At 45.2% G+C, this 22,920-nt stretch overlaps 1 protein-coding gene across 2 annotated transcripts in view; it reads right to left on the bottom strand.

Moving 5' to 3' along the window:
- Positions 1-22,920, bottom strand: part of LOC140385067 (septin-7) — a 155,433-nt gene that overhangs the window by 46,120 nt on the left and 86,393 nt on the right. The gene's annotated exons all lie outside the window — the stretch shown is intronic.

Raw genomic sequence — 22,920 nt, 5'->3', positions numbered from 1 at the left:
ATGTTAAAAAAAAGACTCCTCTCGTGATGTGGACTGGTAACGCATTTCTAGTCATGTTTTTCTTAGTTCCTCCAAACTAGACCAAGCTCACACAAGACACAAAAAGCCAATTCTGGTCAGCCGCTTTGTTCCACAGGAAGGTAAAACATACAAAGCAGGAGATATGGTCAAAGTTGCTTCATTCAATCAGCTCATATAATAAGACTAAATAACATTGCTAACATTAAGCACATCGTCATTCTTCTGTGTCCCAAGGAGGAACAATCTTGTTTCTCAGATTTGTTACCGACTGAATAGGCTAGGCTTCTAAAGACCCAGACAGAATAGGCTAGGCTTCTAAAGACCCAGACAGAATAGGCTAGGCTTCTAAAGACCCAGACAGAATAGGCTAGGCTTCTAAAGACTCAGTATGACTTTTTGGTAGAGGTGTCCTTTTTCTAAGTCTCAAGCAGCCGATGTGAAGTAAAGCCGACTCCCCTCATTGTCCCCTCGTGTGTAGAATCTTCCTGCCCAGCTTGCTAAGAATACCACAGTTCAAATAGATAATAGGTGCAGTGTAAAGTTACTGGAATGTCTCAGGGATGATTTCAGGCGCATGCCAAAACTGCTGATTTCTGAGTTTTAGCTTTAAAGGGGGAAAATTCAGCGGCACATTTTAAAATAACTATCGAGAACTTTTCGGGTAGAAAATGGTTAAAACAACTGCAAACGTGACAAAAAGTATAACTAAGAAAACCAACATTTAACTGCTACTTTTATCCTGGTTGGTAGAGAGCTTAGAGCAGGCATTTTCAAAGTGGGGGTCGTGTCCCACGGCTGGGTCACGTGTGGGTGTCGGGAGGGTCGCAGAGCCACCCATCTCAGCGTTCCCGATCGCGGGAATTCACGCGCAACAGCATTTAACAATGGCTGCGAGCGGCTTTAAAAAAATTTAAAAATGCGGCCGCATTGCGCATGCGTGCCCGCTCATCAGTGCACATGGCCCGGGAGTGTTGGGACCTGAACCCGGGGTCAAAGCGCAATTGCGGCATGGCGGCTGCTGACTGCGTGGTGATCACCGATGATGAACAGGGCTATGACCGAGATCTGTTTTGCATCCCTAAACAATTTACTCAAATGATCTGGAGAGAGTATATATTCCTCATGGTTTAATCATGGACAGAACTGAATGTTTGGTAAGGGATATAATGAAAGCCATGGGAAATCATCACCTCTCACCCGCTGTGTACTGAAGGGTGGCTGTAAGTTTTTGCTGACCTTTTAGACTATATTAAAGCATTGAATCGAACAGTGACCAGTCACTCCCAATGAGGGTGGACTTCATCTGCTTGAAGAATTACTGTAATGGTCAATCAACAGAGGAGCTACTCAGAGTTTACAAACTGAGGAACGATAGCCACGCTCTCCTCCTCGAGAAATTGTCCTCTCTGGCTGATTAGTTTGCTGATGAAACTTGGATACTAACTATGCCTTACCTTGCAGACATCTTTTCAATTCTGAATGAACTGAACCTCAAATTGCAAGGGAAGGATGATGATTGCTTTCGGCACTGAAGAAATCGCAGCTTTCCAAAAGTCAATCAAAGTTTGGCAATTGCGAGTGTAAAGCCAAAATTACCACATGTTCCCCTTTCTATGTTCTATAGTGTAGGTTAGATGGCTTTTGTTTCGGTGCAACATCGTGGGCCGAAGGGCCTGTACTGCGCTGCATCGTTCTATGTTCTATGTAATACTAAGACACATCAAAGGAAACAGCATTAGTAAGGAAACTGTCAATGGACTGGCAAGCCTGACTCCAAATGAAGCTGACTGAACTGCGCCTCAGCTCTGACAGCACATTAAAAGCACGGCACAAGTCAATGAAACTGTCAGCATTCTGAAGTAGCGTCTCCTAGAAGTATCTGGAGCGGAGTAATTTTGTTGCTTTTGTCCTTCACAACAACCTACATGTGCGAGGTTGGATTTTCCATCCTCACAAAGATGAAGACGGCACAAAGGAAGCAGCAGAATCCTGCACCTGATATGTGCATAGCCCTCTCCTCCTGTGAATCTGATTGGAGTGAGATCATGAGGACCAAGCAGGCTCACCTCTCGCGTTAAAGGTATGAGAAAATGGTGGATCAAGATTGGCCGGCGTGGGTTGCGAAGGTCGGCAGGTTGGTAAAAACGGGACCCCGGAAAAAAAGGTTTGAAAATCACTGGCTTAGCGTGTAGTTAAACTCTACTCATCACAAGTGGGAATATTCAATTACACTCCTGGCTGTGCGTCAAAGGTGATGGAATGACACAGATGAGCCAAGAGAAGAGTTATCACAAAATATCCAGCCTCTTGACCCATTTTGCTAACAAGTATGTGTGTGACTGCTCTTGTTCAGTTTTTGGTCAACGGATGTTGACTATGGGTGATTTTGTGATGGTATTGTCATTGAACTTCCTGGGGAGGTGGTTATAGACTGTTCCTGGTTGAAGATGGTCACTGACTAACATTTAGTGCAAACATTACTTGCCACTTCAAATATCTTACTGATATTAGGATCTCCAGATGTTAGTCTCCCGTTTAAGGCGGAGATGAGAGGATTTTCTGTTCTCTGAGGGTTGTGAATATTTGGAACCCTCTTCCCAATAAAGTGATACAGGCAAGGTGACATTTTTGAGGCAGAGTGCAATAATTTCAAAAACTGACTCCACCAGTTAACTTAGGAAATAACGATTTATTTTAACTATAAACAGCTATTTACAGAGTGCTTTAAACGGTCTTCCCATAATCAGTTCTGAGGTAGATTCTCAGACTGTCAACTTTGCTTCTCTTCAGACAGTGACCCAAGCCAGAAATCGAACCCGGGACCCTGGAGCTGTGAAACAACAATGCTAACCACTGGGCTATCGTAAACACGACTTGTCTCAAGAGTCTTAACAAATCCTTGTTCACTTTCCTTAATTAGCCAAAATTATCTTAGTCCTTACTGATTTTGCCCAAAATTATCATTTCTAGAAGCTTCCCCCCCCCCCCCCCCCCCCTCACCAAGATTATGCTCCAAAATAAAAGTAAAATACCGCAGATGCTGGAAATCTGAAATGAAAACAAAGTGCTAGAAATACTCGGGTCAGACATCTGTGGAGAAAGAAACTGAATGAAGGAGTCGAATATAACTTCTTCAAAACAGAAGAATATCAAATGCAAAACATATATGTGTGCAGAATTTTATCATCTCCCAAGACAGGTTCTGAAGCGGGGGCGCACTTAAGGGCCTTTTCCCACCCCTAACAATATTGTTAGGCTGGAGGTTGCAGGCAAGATAGAAAACAGAAAAAACCTTCCTCCATCTTGGGTGGGAAGCTCGGAGTGGGGGAGAGAAAGAGAAAAAGCGAAGGAGGCACCTCAGGGTGGCAAGCGCCGAGCTCTCTCTATCCTTAAAATTATACCCTCTGTTTCTTTCATCACAGATGGTGCTAGTGCGGTTGAATATTTCCAGCACCGTTTTTATTACCAAGGTTAAACTGACCGACCAGTAGTTCCTGGGTCCAACTTTGCAGCCTTTTTTGAACAAGAGTGTTACATTCACAATTATATCCTCATCTGGCACCACCAAAATCCAAAGAAAATTGGAAAATTATGGCCAGTGCCTCTGCAATTTGCACTCTCGCTTCCCTCAGTACTCTTGAATTCATCTCATCTGGTCCTGTTGCCTTATCGACATTTAAGTACAGACAGTCTATCCAATACCTCTTCCTTATTAATTTAAACCATTCAAGTGTCTGAACTGCCTCCTTTATCATCATAACCCACGTAGCATTTCCCTCCTTGGTAAAGACAGATGCAAAGTACGCATTTAATATCTCAGCTAGGTCCTCTATCGTCATGTGTAAATCCACATTTTAGTCCCAAATTGACCACACTCTTTTTACCATATATTTGCCTCGGGAAGACTTGGGGATTTCCTTATTGGTTTGTTGCCAGTCGATTCTCAGACTGTCAACTTTGCTTCTCTTATTTGCTTTTTCAGTTCTAAACCTTCCATATTGAGCGGGTATTTGGTTGTATTATCTACCTACCATTATTATACCTGTTTGTGTGTGTTTTTTTAAAAAAACCTGTGTGCATTTCTTAAAGGATAGTGAAAATGTGAAAAATGAAACCATCTTGAAGTTGATGGTTTATTTCTTTTTCTTGGGGGGAGGTGTCATGAGAATGTCACTTTAAGAAATGTTTTAATGCTCATGTTACTGCAGTGATGTCAGAGTGTGGGTGGAGCTGAGCTCTGGCTCTGCTTTTTAGTTTCACTGAGAAAAGCTAGTGTGTGTCTGTGTTTTTTCGGTTTAGTTTTCAGTGTTGGAGCTGAAGTCAGACAAAGCTGCTGTTCTCTCTGCCATGAAAAGACTATTTCTTTATCATTTGGTGAATTCAGAATTATAACTGTTTTCAGTAGTGACTTTAACCTGATGTGCTTCTGTTAAAGGTTGTGTATTTTGTAAGTCTTCTGGGTGTGAAAAGGACAGCGTAAGCATTACTTAGTGTTGTACTCTTTGGGGGTTGTATTTGAATTAATGGTTGCTAAGATGTTCACTGTTTGTTTTAAAAAGGTGAACATGAGTTCATAGAATAAACATTGTTTTGCTTTAAAAAATACTTGTCCATTTCTGCTGTACCACACCTGTAGAGTGGGCCGTGTGCTCCCCATACCACAATCTATTAAAAGTTGTGGGTCAGGTGAACTCCATGATACACTTTGGGGTTCTCTAAACCCTGGCCCACAACAGTGGGTTTCGCCCCACAACCCAAAGATGTGAAGGATAGGTGAATAGGCCATGCTAAATTGTCCCTTAATTGGAAAAAATAAATTGGGTACTCTAAATTTATTCTTAAAAAAAGAGAAGCAAAATGTGATTGGAACAAGTCAAGATGGTTTTATTAAGGAGAAATCCCGTTTAATAAATTTACTGGTGTTTTTTGACGATGTAACCAGTAAAGTAGATAAAAGATTAAAAGTAGATAGGGGCTTTTCACAGTAACTTCATTGAAGCCTACTTGTGACAATAAGTGATTATTATTATTAAAAGGGGGAAATCAGTAGCTGAGGTAGTATCCAAAAGGCATTCAATAAGGTGCCACACAAAAGGTTAATTGGAAAGAAAAGAGCACAAGTTGGGAGTGATATATTAGCATGGATACAGGATAGGTTAGCAGGCAGGTAGCACAGAGTGGCCATGATTAGGGCTTTTTTTGGAACAATGAATATTAAGAGTACCACAAGGATCAGTGATGGGGCTTCAGCTATTCACAATCTATATTAGTGACTTTGATGAGACAGGAGTTATCTATCTAAATTTGCTGATGATACCAAGCAAAGTGGGACGGTAGGCTGTAAGGAGGCTGCAAAGCGATACAGACAGGTTAAGTGAGTGGGCAACAAGATGGCAGGTGGAGTATAATGTAAGGATGTATGAAGTTATTCACTTTGGTCAAAATATTTAAAATGCTGAATACATTTTGAGGGGTGAGCAACTTATAAGCACTAATGTTCAAAGAGACTTGGGTGTGTTTGTATAAGAAATGAAAGCCGTTAGCATGCAGAAATTAGGAAGGTAAATGGCATGTTGGCCTTTATTGCAAAGGGTTTGGAGTACAATAATAAAGATGTCTTGCTACAGTTGTACAGGGCTTTTGAGACACCACATTTGGACTTCAGATTTAAGAATATACTTGTATTGGAGGTTGTACACCAAAACTTCACTAAATTGGTCCCTGGGACATGGGTCTATCCTTTAGAGAAAGACTGAGCAAATTGGGTCTATTTTCTCTGGAGTTTATAAGAATGATGGGTGAACTCATTGAAATCATAGAATCCCTACAGTGCAGAAGGCGGCAATTCGGCCCATCGAAAATGTACAAGATTCTGAAGGGGCTTGAATGGGTAAGAGATTGTTTCCACCGGTCAGGGAATCTAAAACGCAAGGGCACAATCTCAGGAAAGGGGTTGATCATTTATACCGAGACAAGGAGAAATTATTTCAAAGGGTTGTGGCTGATTTATCATTGAACGCATTTAAGGCCATGATAATGAACGTATCCACGATAGTTTCCTAGAATAGTGTGGAATAGAACCTACGAGGGAACAAGCGACCCTACATCTGGTCCTGTGTAATGAGACAGGATTGATTAATGATCTCATAGTTAGGGATCCTCTCGGAAGGAGCGATCACAATATGATGGAATTTAAAATACAGATGGAGGGTGAGAAGGTAAAATCAAACACTAGCATTTTGTGCTTAAACAAAGGAGATTACAAAGGGATGAGAGAAGAGCTGGTTCAGGTAGACTGGGAGCAAAGACGTTATGGTGAAAAATTTGAGGAACAGTGGAGAACCTTCCAAGCGATTTTTCACAGTGCTCAGCAAAAGTTTATAGCAACAAAAAGGACATTAGAAAGAGGGAAACTCGACCGTCGATAACTAAGCAAATAAGGGAGAGTATCAAATTGAAGGAAAAAGCATACAAAATGGCAAAGAACAGTGGGAGACTAGAGGATTGGGAAATCTTTAGGGGGCAACAGAAAGCTACTAAAAAAGCTATAAAGAAGAGTAAGATAGATTATGAGAGTAAACTTGCTCAGAATATAAAAACAGATAGTAAAAGTTTCTACAAATATATAAAACAAAAATGAGTGACTAAGGTAAATATTGGTCCTTTAGTGGATGAGAAGGGAGATTTGATAATGGGAGATGAGGAAATGGCTGAGGAACTGAACAGGTTTTTTGGGTCAGTCTTCACAGTGGAAGACACAAAGATGAGGATCAATGGGTGTTTCTCTGGTTGGCAATCAGTAGCTAGTGGTGTCCCTCAGGGATCAGTGTTGGGCCCACAATTGTTCACAATTTACATAGATGATTTGGAGTTGGGGACCAAGAATATGTGTCCAAGTTTGCAGACGACACGAAGATGAGTGGTAAAGCAAAAAGTGCAGAGGATCCTGGAAGTCTGCAGAGGGATTTGGATAGGTTAAGTGAATGGGCTAGGGTGTGGCAGATGGAATACAATGTTGAGAAATGCAAGGTTATCAATTTTGGCAGGAATAACAGCAAAAGGGATTCTTTAAATATAAAATATTAAAACATGCTGCTGTGCAGAGACCTGGGTGCGCTAGTGCATGAGTCGCAAAAAGCTGGTTTACAGGTGCAACAGGTGATTAAGGCGGCGAATGGAGTTTTGTCCTTCTTGCCAGAGGATGGAGTTTAAGACTAGGGAGGTTATGCTGCAACTGTTAGTGAGGCCACACCTGGAGCATTGTGTGCAGTTTAGGTCTCCTTACCTGAGAAAGGATGTACTGGCGTTGGAGGGTGTGCAGAGGAGATTCACTAGGTTAATCCCAGAGTTGAGGGGATTGGATTACGAGAGAAGTTGAGTAGACTAAGACTGTACTTGTTGGAATTTCATCCCCACAACCCGGGAGGGGGGGGGGGGGGGGGGGGGGGGGGGAGAGAGAGAGAGAAGAGAAGAATCTTATGGAACCATATAAAATTATGAAGGTAATAGATAGGATATATGCAGGGAGGTTGTTTCCACTGGCGGGTGAAAGCAGAACTAGGGGCCAAAGCCTCAAAATAGATTTAGGACTGAGTTTAGGAGGAACCTTCTTCACCCAAAGAGTTGTGAATCTATGGAATTCCTTGCCCAGTGAAGCAGTTGAGGCTCGTTCATTAAATATTTTCAAGATAAAGATAGGTAGCTTTTTGAAGAATAGAGGGTTATGGTGTTTGGGTGGGAAAGTGGAGCTGAGTCCACAAAAGGTCAGCGATGATCTCATTGAATGGCGGAGCAGGCTCGAAGGGGCAGATGGCCGACTCCTGCTCCTAGTTCTTATAAAGGTATTGGTGTCGCAAGGAATTAAGGAATATGGGGCATGGGCAAGAAAGTAGAGTTGAAGCCCCAGATCGGCCATTGAATGGCGGGCCATATGGTTCACTCCTATCTCTTGTGTTTTTGTGTACCTACCCCATTAAACAACCACAATCATCTTCCTTTCTGCTAAACATGTTTCCAACCAATCAGAGAATCTGCCTGATTCTAATGGTTTCAATTGTGCGAGGACTCCTTGATGCCACGTAGTCAAATTTGCTGCCTCAAGCTTGATTGAGGGCAGTCATTCTCTCCTCGTCAGGAATTCAACTCACAGGGCAGCACGGTGGCGCAGTGGTTAGCCTGCTGCCTCACGGAGTCCGCACATTCTCCCCATGTATGTGTGGGTTTCACCCCCACAACCCAAAGATGTGTAAGGTAGGTGGATTGGCCACGCTAAATTGCCCCTTAATTGGAAAAAATGAATTGGGCACTCTAAATTTAGAAAAAAAAAGTAATTCAACTCATGCCCATGTTTAGACCAAGATGTGGAACCAGTAGCTCTTGCAATTTTTTGGTAATGTTTTGTTTATTCTTTAATGGGATGTGGGGGTCACTAACAAAGACAGAATTTGTTGCTCATTCGCAACTGTCTATGGCCCAAGTGGTTTGCTGGGCCATTTCAGAGAGCAATGAAGAGTCAACCATATTGCTATGGGTCTTGTAGACCAGACCAGGTAAGGGCGGCAGATTTACTTCCCGAAAAGGACACTAGTGAAACCAGATGTTTTTTTTTTTTTAAACCAATAATCAATATTGGTCACCATTACTGAGGTTTGCTTTCCATTCAGTATATTTATTGAATTCAAATTCCTACAGCTGCTATGTTCGGATTTGAACCCACATCTCCAGGACATTTACCTGGGCCTCTGGATTATTAATCCAATGACATGGTCACTATGCCACCATCTCCCCCAAAATCCAATCTGAGGAGTAGGTTTCTGGGATTAATCAGCCACTTTGGAACACTGGTTCATGACTCCTTCATTGTTTTGGAGCGTTAATTCACTCATGGCTAGTGTGTGATGCAGGGTAACTCCAACGGTGTGGGGTCAATGCCCATACCACCATGAAGGCCTGCCACCTTACCTCACCCCATGCTTTGGGACTGATGCCCCTCAAGTTATACACAATCGATTATGTCTCTCTAATGGTGAGATATGCCTCTGGTCTATGGTGGAGCGTGGCTAACTACCATATCCCCGTACCAGTATTTACTGCAGATTGGAATTGTCCTGCCTTTTGTAGGCAAACGCCTGCTCTTTTATGCAGATCCCAGTGTTTGAGCTATACTAGATGAGCTATATCTGGAGCACAAGTCTTCTACATTACAGCCGGGACATTTTCAAGAGCCCATAGCTTTTCCTGTCTAGTGCACAAATTATTTATTGAATGGAATTGATCAAAGACTTGTATCGATGATATTGAGTTCAGGAAATAGCAGTGAGGGATCATAGTCAGCACTTCTTCCCTTGGGGATAAGGTACCTGGACATGTCCAGTCAAAGTTCAGATATATACAAAGTACACAATGGTTTCTGTGATTTAGGCAATGTCAGTGATCTGCACCAAGTCTCAAGGCAAGCAGCCATTTCATTCATAAACTTGAATATTGTTTGGTTTGTTGCTGCTTTCATTTTAAGTCAGTTGACTGCAAGATCCTGCTCAAAATTGCTCAAGCAAAATCTGCTTCATTCAGTAAAATTCTTGCATTACTCTCAGGAACACCACCCATCCTGCTCTGGGTTGTGTTAACTGAATGCAAAGATAAACATCTCCCTGGCAACATTAATATTTACAGGAATTCCTCAGTAGTGATCACACCCTCGTCACATTGAATTTAGACTGTATTGGATTGTATGAATCCAAAGTTAACTATTTAAATCAAATACCATTTTTCCAAATACATCACTCCACATGCTGTTTTACTTACATTGTTCAATTTAAACGACAGCTGATTCAAATAATGGCCCAAGTAAACACAATTTGGAATTAAACTGGACTAAACTCAAGATGTTTTGCTAGTTATTCTCACCTTATGGTCAGCATGGTCGGCGCATGCTTGCAGGGCCGAAGGGCCTGTTCCTGTGCTGTACTTTTCTTTGTTCTTAAGTTTCCTTACATCATCCAACATATCCCACAAGTCGGTGTATTGCTCCCACTTCATCCAAATGCGATCACGTGCATCACATTGGCCCCATGGATACACAAAATACCCATCTGCCTTTCCTCATTTGATTACAATGGTCGGTAATAGTCAAGTCAAAAAATCATATGGAACTGGGGGAGGGGGGGGGGGGGGGGGGGGGGGGCAGGAGATAGAGAGAGGTGATCTCGGCTCACCTCTGCTAAGATCTTCACCACCGCAGTTAAATGGCCATTAGAATAATCAGAACTCTTTTCCCTCCACAGGCCACCAGGAATGATATTCACTATATGCAGCAACGTTTTACGGTTACTTTGACAGTCTTTCCCTTCTCTTGTTTTTCCCACCAAGAAGCCACGAGTGGGACTACAATGATCTTCAAAGTCACACACCATGAGCATGGGTCATTCTCTGGGCCTTCCAATGCAATGCCATTGAGAGAGGACTACTAATAGAAGGATTTATTCAGCAAGTACCTTCACAGGGAATAAAGAACAGACCTTTAAAATGGCGCTTCCAGAATTAGTCATGGGCCGAGAAAAGCACTGGCTACAAATTTAAAAGCCCAATTTTTTTTAACATGTCAAAGCAGGTTTTTTTAAAAAGGCAAATCATATCTATTTCAGAACCACTGGCCAGATTCAAACGGCAGTTATTAATGTGGTATATGATAAATTATATTGCTGTTAACTAAATGGGGGTGTACAATTTAAGGAGACCAGCTACAATTGGTGAACAACCGGAGACAAATGCTGTCATAAATTAATAAAAAGTACAAGATTAATTTCCTGTTTTGCCAAATATTGTAATCCTGGTCATTTCATTCCCACACAAACAGACCCATTCCTGTGAAATGAAACATCTGATATGGTTTGGCCACTATTTCAATCCATTCTGTTCAGGCCAACAAAATGGTGAAGCTTCATCTGATTCACATCCTGCAAGTCAAATTGTACTTCTGTCCTTTCAATGCCAACCAATCATATTAGCTAAATCCTCAAAAAAACCCTCAGAAATGATGCATGTTAACTCAGACATGGAGACAGAACGCATGCATTTAGATTTTGATTATATTGGGGGTGAAGTTTGTAATCAGCAAGATGAAATACCAAGGTATTCGCTGCAGTATTCTACCACAGGAATATCCAATGGCAATGGACCATGGAGATCTACCAGCTACCAATCAACATTCACAAATATGCAACAACTTATATCAAACACTGGATAGACCTACGGGCAGACACGGGAATGTCCCAGCGCCCACAGTGGAGACTAGATACAGGGCTGTTAGCGGATGAGGAGATCTGTGAGTGAGTGAGAGAGGCCATTCGGGGGTACATAAAGGTCAATGACACGGGAGAGACTGCAGCTGGGGTGGTCTGGGAGGCACTGAATGTGCGGGGAATGTATTTCGATTCGAGTCCACAGGGATAAAACTGAGCGGTCGGAGCGGTAGGAGAAATCTTACAGGTGGACAGGAGATACTCGGAGTCTCCAAATGAGGAGCTCCTGAAGGAGCATCAGAGACTTCAACTGGAGTTTGGGCTCCTTTCCACAAGAAAGGCAGAGGGTCAGCTGAGGTGGGTAAAAGGGGCAATATATGAACATGGGGAGAAAGCTAGCAGGATGCTGGCACATCAGCTGAGGAAACAGGAGGCAGTGAGAGAAATTGGGAAAATAAAGGATTTGAGGGGGAAGATGGTGACGGACCCGGGGGCGATGAATGAAGTGTTCCTGGAATTTTATAGCCAGCTATACGAGTCGGAACCCCCGGTTAGGGAGGAGGGCATGAATCAATTCCTGGGGAGGCTAGAGTTCCCGAAAGTAAATGAGGTGCTGGTGGAGGCCCTGGGGGGCCCAATTGAGCTTGGGGAGGTGATAGAGGGACTGGGGGCGATGCAATCGGGTAAAGCCCCGGGACCTGATGGGTTCCCAGTGGAATTTTATCAGAAGTTCTCTGGGTTACTGGGGCCGCTCCTGGTTCAGGCTTTCAACGAGTCCAAGGAGCTGGGAGTACTCCCCCAACGTCATCACAGCCAGCAATTTCTCTCATCCTGAAGCGGGACAAGGATCCGGAGAGCTGTGGATCGTACAGGCCAATTTCCCTCTTCAATGTAGATGCCAAATTATTGGCAAAGATCCTGGGCACTCGAATAGAGGATTGTGTCCCGGAGATAATTGGGGAGGATCAGACGGGATTTGTAAAGGGCAGGCACCTGATATCCAACATTAGACAGCTTCTTAATGTAATTATGATGCCAGTGGAGGGGCGCGAGGCTGAGGTGGTAGTTGCCGTGGACGCGGAGAAGGCTTTTGACCAAGTGGAGTGGAAATATCTGTGGGATATTTTAGGCAGGCTTGGGTTTGGGCAGGGATTTGTGGAGTGGGTCCAGCAACTGTACCAGGCCCTGGTGGCAAATGTAAGAACTAACCGAGTTCGGTCACAATACTTTAGTCTTTGTCGGGGAACAAGGCAGGGATGCCCGCTCTCCCCATTACTGTTTGCCATGGCCATAGGAACCTTAGCAATGGCTCTGAGAGCAGCGAATACCTGGAGGGGTATAGTGAGAGAGGGGGGGTGGAGCACAGGGTCTCTCTCTGTGCATATGATTTGTTGCTTTATATCATGGACCTACCTGGTGGGGGGATGACCAAAATCATGCAGGTAATAGGAGAATTGGGCGATTTTCAGGCTAAAAGTTAAATATGGGAAAAAGCAAGATGTTCGTGATTCAGGCACGGGGGCAGGAAAGAAGGCTGAAGGAGCTACCTTTTAAAGTGGTTGGGAAGAGTTTTAGGTATCTGGGGATTTAAGTGGCCAAGGATTGGGGGCAGCTTCACAAGTTAAATTTGGGCAAAGCAGTGGATCAAATGAGAAGGGAGTTTTGTAGATGGGACATGCTCCCTCTGACGCTGGCGGGGAGGGTTCAGGCGGTGAAGATGACGGTCCTTCTGAGACTGCTTTTCTTTATTCAGCATCTCCCGATTTTTGTCCCAAAGGCTTTTTTCAGAAGTATGAGTGTGGCGGTATCGAGGTTTATATGGGCGGGTAAAACCCAGAGAGTAAAGAGGACACTCCTGGAACGGGTCCGCGGGGAAGGGGGATTGGCTCTACCGAGTTTTATTAACTATTACTGGGCTGCCAACATATCGATGGTGAAGAATTGGTACTGGGAAAGGGGTCGGTCTGGGAGCGGATGAGGCAGCATCCTGCAAAGGTACGAGTCTGGAGGCTTTACTGACGGTGTCCCTGCTGTTCTCGCCGGCTCGGTACTCCACAAGTCCTGTGGTGGTGGCAACCCTGAGCGTGTGGGGGCAATGGAGGCAGCACATGAGACTGGAGGGGGAGTCAGTGTGGTCACCGATCTGTGACAATCACCGGTTTGTCCCGGGGGGGCTGGATGGGGGCTTTAAGATATGGCAGCGGATAGGGATTGAGAAATTTGGGGATCTATTTATCCAGGAGGGCTTCCCGACCTTTGAGGCATTAGAAGAGGAGTTTGATTGGCCGGGTAGGAATGGGTTTCGGTACCTTCAAGTGCGGGACTTTGTATAGATACAGGTCCCAAGCTTTCCTCGCTTCCCCGAGTGGACTACAGGATAAAGTGCTGTCAAAAACAGGTTGGAGGTGGGATGGTTTCGGACATATACAGGGAATTGTTAAGAGTGGGAAGGGGCCCCTATCAGAGAGATGAAGAGGTGCTAGGACGCGAGCTGGAAACTGAACTGTGGGAGAAAGGCGAGGATGCATTTACCCTTTTCAAGGCTGTGTTAGACTTAGCTTGATTCAGTTCAAGGTAGTCCACAGGGCTCGGATGAGTAGGTTCTTCCAGGAGGTAGAGGACACATGTGTGCGGTGTGGGGGTAGCCCGGCCAACCATGTTCATGTGTTTTGGGCATGTCCGGAACAGAGGGAATTCTGGGAGGGATTTGCAGATGTTATGTTGGAAGTCCTGGAAGGTAGGGTAACTCAGAGTCCAGAATTAGCAATATTTGGGGTGTCGGAAGGTCCAGGGGCAAAGGGGGAGGGAGGCCGATATTCTGGCCTTCTCCTCCCTGGTGGCCCGGAGACAGATCTTGCTGAGATGGAGGGACTCGGAGCCCCCGAAATCAGGAGTGTGGGTCAGCGATATGATACTTTCTTAGTCATTAAAAAAAACAAGATCGCTCTGAGAGGATCAATACAGGGATTCACCCGGAGTTGGCGGCCGTTCATCGATTTCTTTAACAAAAACTGAACGTCAGCAGTAAGGGGGGAAAGGGTGGGGGAGGAAAATAGGAGGCATGGTAATGTTAAATAAGGACAGGGAATTTAGCATACGGGTAATTGGGGATAGGGTGGGAGAAGTGGGGTACGTGATCTATTGTTTGATGTTATTTTAGGGGGTATTTTGATATATTTTAGAAATGCTGATATGTTAAATTGTGAAAATTACAAATGCTTCAATAAAATATTTTCTTAAAAAAACACTTGCTGCTCACAGTTTAATTGCAATAATAAAAAATATGTAAGCATTCGGTCTCATATAATGTGTGTGACCTTAGTGGCATTTATCTCCCCCATCTGACTTATCAGATCCATGTAGCTGTGGTAATGCACCTAAAAAAGTGAGTTGAAATCACTTGGTTTAAATGCCTGTGCAAGAATCAACCATCCTTCTTGGAGAAACTAACACCCCCATCGCATCTTAAAAGTTCTTCCCTCTATCCAGTACATAAAACAATTAACCAAAATCAAATTACACAAAAAGAGAGGAAAGAGAAAAAAGAAATTAAAACACCAAAGCCCTTGTCTTCCTGAACATCGCAACTTAACTCAGAATTAAAAGACCAAAATTTTAAATAAGACTGTCCCTTCCCCCAAACTCAGACCACCACAGTTTGAGTTTAAAAGTCGTTACACCAGATTGCCAGGTTCTACCCCTCCCCCTTTAACTGATTCTTATCAGGTCACATCCCCTTCAAAGAGAATCAAACACAACAGAAGCTTCAAGCAGCTTAATCAAAATTATGCCTGCAAGAATCAACCATCTTTGTTACAGAGAATAAATCAAAATCAAATTACACAAGACGAGAGAAAAGAAAAGAGAAAAACATTTTTATTAAAAGAATAAAACACCCAAACCCTTTTCTTCCCAAACATCGCAACTTAACTCACAGAATGAAAAGACTGAAATTTTAAACAAGATAAAGCAGAACACAGAACCATGTTTCTCTCCTCCCCGCCACTCCATCTCAAACTCAGCCCACCACAGTTAGAATTTAAGTGTCCTGAAGCCAGATTTATTGTCTTTCATGAAAGTAACCACCGCTCCCGGAGAACTAAAGTACAGCTCCCGGTTCTCATAGGTCACCCAAAGACGCGCCGGGAATAACAGTCCGAATTTAATGTCTTTCTCAAACAAGGCCACCTTAACTTTGTTGAAACTTGCTCTCCTTCTGCCCCAGCTTCTTCCACACGGTCACCAGATTCCTAAATGACCCTCTTATGGACTGACCTCATTAACACTACACCCTGTATGCTTCATCCGATGCCAGTGCTTATGTAGTTACATTGTATACCTTGTGTTGCCCTATTATGTATTTTCTTTTATTCCCTTTTCTTCCCATGTATTTAATGATCTGTTGAGCTGCTCGCAGAAAAATACTTTTCACTGTACCTCGGTACACGTGACAATAAACAAATCCAATCCAATCCAATTCTCTTTGCGAGTTCTAGTCCCCAGTCTTGGTACACCATGATCTCTGATTCTTCCCACCGTTTCGTCTGCCTGGCCCACTTCATGATACGCTCCTTGTCGAGGAGTCGATGTTACCTCACCACCATGGCCCTCGGGGGCTCACGCCCCTGGGGCTTACGCACGAGCACACTGTGCGCCCGGCCCACCTCCAGCGGCTTGTCAAACACATCGGCCCTGACCATCTCCTGCAACATCTTCCCCACATCTGATCCCTACTTCCCCTCTGGCAGCCCGACGATTTGGATATTTTGCCTGCGAGACCGGTTCTCCAAGTCTTCCACTTTATCTAGCAATCGTTTCTGGCTGTCTTGTAGAATGCTAATTTCCAAAGCCATTGCAGTGGACTCCTCCTCTCGTTCAGTCGCCAGCTCCTGCATCTTTAGAATCTCCTGCCTCTGGGTCGTTATTTTCTCCTCCACCCGGTCAACCACCTCCTTAATCAAGGCTATCATCTGGGTTACACCTTCTGTGCAGTCCTTGCGATGCCGGGCGAACTTCTCATCCAGGTACTCGCCCCATTGCTCCATCGACCAGTGAGCTGGCGTGGACACACTTTGTCTTGTTACCACTGAGCTCGATGACCTCTGATTCTTGCTTTCACTCATCTTTTGGTTTCTCCTTTTTCGACTCTTATTTGGACAGGATTCCATAAATTGAGGGTCACCTCCTTTTCCTCTCCCTTTGATCAATTCATGAGATTTTCTGAAAACTCCGGCTTAAACACCATTTAAAAAAACACGAACGGCGAGAGCTGCTGAATATGCGACCGTTTACTCCATGGCCGCCACTGGGAGCAGCGAGTGTTAACCTGCATATGATGCATGATGTCGGACTTCCCGACTCCTAATTTAGATAAAATCAAGTTGTTGATTTTACAAGCCCAGGTACCAATATTTCACAATTGATCTCATTTCGGCAAAATTATGTTGCCAAGAAGGAAATATCTAAACCTGTTGACTGATTGAAATATTAATCTGCTTCGCAAAGCGAGCTGCAATTCGACTAGTTAATGGTTGAATGTATGTGGTAAAATGGAAAGGTATGTAGCACGGCATCCCAGCTTGTAAAACCTAGACAAATCTATGAAACGGTAATCAATGCCTGCGCTCAGCTGCACACCTGACAGTCTTTGGACATCGCATCCGAATCAAGTTGTGCATCACACAAGAGACTACACAAAACTCCTTCAGTAATTTTAAACACTGCTACACAACCAATCATATCCTAAAGTCCAAAGGCGTGCAGGTTAGGTGGATTGGCCATGATAAATGCCCTTAGTGACCAAAAAAGGTTAGGAGGGGTTGTTGGGTTACGGGGATAGCGTGGAAGTGAGGGCTTAAGTGGATCGGTGCAGACTCAGTGGGCCGAATGGCCTCCTTATGCACTGTATGTTCTATGTTCTAACCCCCCACACCACAATAAACTGCTCATCATTCAATTGGTTAATGGAACGCACCATCTGACCACCCCCCCCCCCCCCCCCTCCCGCCCCACACACCAGTTTGTCAGCCACCCCAGAAATCAATAGCAATTTTTCGGATAGCAAGCATTTACCCCTTGGTGCATTGTTCACTCAATGCCAATAAATCCAAATGACAAAGTCGGGAACATGCAGAATTAAGGACTTCTGTACAGTTCCCTAGTTTTACCGACTCTTTTCCAATAAAATGTCAGCCATTAAATGCACATTTTGAATGATGTTTAATTTTTGCAAGACTTATTTTCAACCAATCCCCATATGAGCATGGAATTAAATATTCTTGCTTTTATCAAGGATTTATAATATTCTACATATGGCAGGATGACCATACATGGGAAAGTACAAAAAGCAGAAGCTGGAAACATTCCAGGGAATGTTCCTATAAACAACTGACATTCACATAACAATCCCTGACCATATCCCATCATCTGGTTTTCACATCATTCCCTTGAGAATCCTAAAAAAACAAGAGTCCAATTCTTGGCATTCCAAGCTTACATTGTTCCTCACACCATTCGTTATCACTGTTCATAGACTGACATTACCATCTTCTCAAGCCATCAGAAGACTTGTATTGCAAAGAGTATGAGAGTTAACATTGTGATACTTTTGGGTTGTCAATAATAATGACTGAAAAAAATAGCCCAATCCAGGTCAGAATTGTTAATGGGACGGACTGTGGGAAATAAAATTCAAGAGTCAGTTCTTAAATGGAAAAATAGTTAGCATTCATGTCACTGAACCAGCAGACCAGAGAAGTGCAAACAAAGTGCTATCTTCGTATACGCTTAGTGTTTCCAGATGTGATTATGTGCAACTGTGCATTTGCTACAAGCTGGCATCCCGCTAAACAGTTATTCAAAAATCACATACACGTATTCTTTACAAGGTGTCGCAACACGGCTCAAGTGCCAAATTTGCCTAATGATGAAAGGAATTAGAGGTTTGATAGAAACAGTGTCTATGAAATTGGGTGAAAAGCTGAGTGATAAACCCAAGTACTGATATTTACACAAGAATAAATCTGAGCAAGCCAGTTTATAAAGACAGCCCACAGACCAGGAAATGGCTCATCAAACTTTTGGTAAATTCATCCAAGAGAGCTGAGGATTCGTCATGTCACAGATATGTAACTAGGTCACGAGAGTAATGTACCTCGTTACTAAAAGGCTATGGGAAACTTGAAATCAGCAAAGCATTTTTTTTTTATTAAATATTTTATTGAAAATTTTTGGTCAACCAACACAGTACATTGTGCATCCTTTACACAATATTATAACAACACAAATAACAATGACCTATTTTATAAACAAAAAATGAATAAATAATAAATAACAAAAATGAAAATTAGCCCTAATTGGCAACTGCCTTGTCACAAGGAACACTCTCCAAAAATATAATTTAACAGTCCAATATATAATTATCTGTCGCAACGACCTATACATACTATACAGTATATATTAACAACCCTGAGAGTCCTGCTGGTTCCTCCTCCCCCCCCCCCCCCCCCCCCCCCCCCCCCCCCCCCCGCCAATCCTGGGCTGCTGCTGCTGCCTTCTTTTTCCCATTCCGTCTATCTTTCTGCGAGGTATTCGACGAACGGTTGCCACCGCCTGGTGAACCCTTGAGCCGACCCCCTTAGGACGAACTTAATCCGCTCTAGCTTTATAAACCCCGCCATGTCATTTATCCAGGTCTCCACCCCCGGGGGCTTGGCTTCTTTCCACATTAGCAATATCCTGCGCCGGGCTACTAGGGACGCAAAGGCCAAAACAACGGCCTCTCTCACCTCCTGCACTCCCGGCTCTTGTGCAACCCCAAATATAGCCAACCCCCAGCTTGGTTCGACCCGGACTCCTACTACTTTTGAAAGCACCTTTGTCACCCCCATCCAAAACCTCTGTAGTGCCGGGCATGACCAAAACATATGGGTATGATTCGCTGGGCTTCTCGAGCACCTCGCACACCTATCCTCCACCCCAAAAAATTTACTGAGCCGTGCTCCAGTCATATGTGCCCTGTGTAATACCTTAAACTGAATCAGGCTTAGCCTGGCACACGAGGACGACGAGTTTACCCTGCTTAGGGCATCTGCCCACAGCCCCTCCTCGATCTCCTCCCCCAGCTCTTCTTCCCATTTCCCTTTTAGTTCATCTACCATCGTCTCCCCTTCGTCCCTCATTTCCCTATATATATCTGACACCTTACCATCCCCCACCCATGTCTTTGAGATCACTCTGTCCTGCACCTCTTGTGTCAGGAGCTGCGGGAATTCCCTCACCTGTTGCCTTGCAAAAGCCCTCAGTTGCATATACCGGAATGCATTCCCTTGGGGCAACCCATATTTCTCGGTCAGCGCTCCCAGACTCGCGAACTTCCCATCCACAAACAGATCTTTCAGTTGCGTTATTCCTGCTCTTTGCCACATTCCATATCCCCCATCCATTCCCCCCGGGGCAAATCTATGGTTGTTTATTACCGGGGACCCCCCCAAGGCTCCAGTCTTTCCCCTATGCCGTCTCCACTGTCCCCAAATCTTCAGTGTAGCCACCACCACCGGGCTTGTGGTGTAGTTCCTCGGTGAGAACGGCAATGGGGCTGTCACCATAGTTTGTAGGCTAGTCCCCCTACAGGACGCCCTCTCTAATCTCTTCCACGCCGCTCCCTCCTCCTCTCCCATCCACTTACTCACCATTGAAATATTAGCGGCCCAATAATACTCACTTAGGCTCGGTAGTGCCAGCCCCCCCCTATCCCTGCTACGCTGTAAGAATCCCTTCCTCACTCTCGGGGTCTTCCCGGCCCACACAAAACCCATGATGCTCTTTTCAATCCTTTTAAAAAAAGCCTTCGTGATCACCACCGGGAGGCACTGAAACACAAAGAGGAATCTCGGGAGGACCACCATCTTAACCGCCTGCACCCCCCCTGCCATTGACAGGGATACCATATCCCATCTCTTGAAATCCTCCTCCATCTGTTCCACCAACCGCGTTAAATTTAACCTGTGCAATGTGCCCCAATTCTTAGCTATCTGGATCCCCAGGTAACAAAAGTCCCTTGTTACCTTGCTCAGCGGTAGGTCCTCTATTTCTCTACTCTGCTCCCCTGGATGCACCACAAACAACTCACTTTTCCCCATGTTCAATTTATACCCTGAAAAATCCCCAAACTCCCCAAGTATCCGCATTATTTCTGGCATCCCCTCCGCCGGGTCCGCCACGTATAGTAGCAAATCGTCCGCATACAAAGATACCCGGTGCTCTTCTCCTCCCCTAAGTACTCCCCTCCACTTCTTGGAACCCCTCAACGCTATCGCCAGGGGCTCAATCGCCAGTGCAAACAATAATGGGGACAGAGGGCATCCCTGCCTTGTCCCTCTATGGAGCCGAAAATATGCAGATCCCCGTCCATTCGTGACCACGCTCGCCACTGGGGCCCTATACAACAGCTGCACCCATCTAACATACCCCTCTCCAAAACCAAATCTCCTCAACACCTCCCACAAATAATCCCACTCCACTCTGTCAAATGCTTTCTCGGCATCCATCGCCACTACTATCTCCGTTTCTCCCTCTGGTGGGGCCATCATCATTACCCCTAACAACCTCCGTATATTCGTGTTCAGCTGTCTCCCCTTCACAAACCCAGTTTGGTCCTAGTGGACCATCCCCGGGACACATTCCTCTATTCTCATTGTCATTACCTTGGCCAGGACCTTGGCATCTACATTTAGGAGGGAAATGGGTCTATAGGACCCGCATTGTAGCGGGTCCTTTTCCTTCTTTAAGAGAAGCGATATCGTTGCTTCAGACATAGTCGGGGGCAGTTGTCCCCTTTCCTTTGCCTCATTAAAGGTCCTCGTCAGTACCGGGGCGAGCAAGTCCACATATTTTCTATAGAATTCGACTGGGAATCCATCCGGTCCCGGGGCCTTTCCCGCCTGCATGCTCCTAATTCCTTTCACCACTTCTTCTACCTCGATCTGTGCTCCCAGTCCCACCCTTTCCTGCTCTTCCACCTTGGGAAATTCCAGCCGATCCAAGAAGCCCATCATTCTCTCCCTCCCATCCGGGGGTTGAGCTTCATATAATTTTTTAGAAAATGTCTTGAACACTCCATTCACTCTCTCCGCTCCCCACTCCATCTCTCCTTCCTCATCCCTCACTCCCCCTATTTCCCTCGCTGCTCCCCTTTTCCTCAATTGGTGTGCCAGCAACCTGCTCGCCTTCTCCCCATATTCGTACTGTACACCCTGTGCCTTCCTCCATTGTGCCTCTGCAGTGCCTGTAGTCAGCAAGTCAAATTCTACCTGTAGCCTTTGCCTTTCCCTGTACAGTCCCTCCTCTGGTGCTTCCGCATATTGTCTGTCCACCCTCAAAAGTTCTTGCAGCAACCGCTCCCGTTCCTTACTCTCCTGCTTCCCTTTATGTGCCCTTATTGATATCAGCTCCCCTCTAACCACCGCCTTCAACGCCTCCCAGACCACTCCCACCTGGACCTCCCCATTATCATTGAGTTCCAAGTACATTTCAATGCACCCCCTCACCCTTAGACACACCCCCTCATCTGCCATTAGTCCCATGTCCATTCTCCAGGGTGGGCGCCCTCCTGTTTCCTCCCCTATCTCCAAGTCCACCCAGTGTGGAGCGTGATCCGAAATGGCTATAGCCGTATACTCCGTTCCCCTCACCTTCGGGATCAATGCCCTACCCAGCACAAAAAAGTCTATTCGCGAGTAGATTTTATGGACATAGGAGAAAAACGAGAACTCCTTACTCCTAGGTCTGCTAAATCTCCACGGGTCTACACCTCCCATCTGCTCCATAAAATCTTTAAGCACCTTGGCTGCTGCCGGCCTCTTTCCAGTCCTGGACTTCGACCTATCCAGCCCTGGTTCCAACACAGTATTAAAATCTCCCCCCATTATCAGCTTTCCCATCTCTAGGTCCGGAATGCGTCCTAGCATCCGCCTCATAAAATTGGCATCATCCCAGTTCGGGGCATATACGTTTACCAAAACCACCGTCTCCCCCTGCAGTTTGCCACTCACCATCACGTATCTGCCCCCGTTATCCGCCACTATAGTCTTTGCCTCGAACATTACCCGCTTCCCCACTAATATAGCCACCCCCCTGTTTTTCGCATCTAGCCCCGAATGGAACACCTGCCCCACCCATCCTTTGCGTAGCCTAACCTGGTCCATCAGTTTCAGGTGCGTTTCCTGTAACATAACCACATCTGCCTTAAGTTTCTTAAGGTGTGCGAGTACCCATGCCCTCTTTATCGGCCCGTTCAGCCCTCTCACGTTCCACGTGATCAGCCGAGTTGGGGGGCTTCCTACCCCCCCCCCCCCCTTGTCGATTACCCATCACCTTTTTCCAGCTCCTCACCCAGTTCCCACGCAGCTGTATCTCCCCCAGGCGGTGCCCCCCCGCCCATCCTCTCCCATACCAGTTCCCCCCTCTCCCCAGCAGCAGCAACCCAGTAATTCCCCCCTCCCACCCACCCCCGCTAGATCCCCCGCTAGCGTAATTACTCCCCCCATGTTGCTCCCAGAAGTCAGCAAACTCTGGCTGACCTCGGCTTCCCCCCGTGACCTCGGCTCGCACCGTGCGACGCCCCCTCCTTCCTGCTTCTCCATTCCCGCCATGATTATCA

The sequence above is a fragment of the Scyliorhinus torazame genome, chromosome 11, assembly GCF_047496885.1.
Source record: "Scyliorhinus torazame isolate Kashiwa2021f chromosome 11, sScyTor2.1, whole genome shotgun sequence".
Lineage (NCBI taxonomy): Eukaryota > Metazoa > Chordata > Chondrichthyes > Carcharhiniformes > Scyliorhinidae > Scyliorhinus > Scyliorhinus torazame.
The sequence above is the reverse complement of the archived record's forward strand: the minus strand, read 5'-3'. Positions and strand labels throughout refer to the sequence as shown.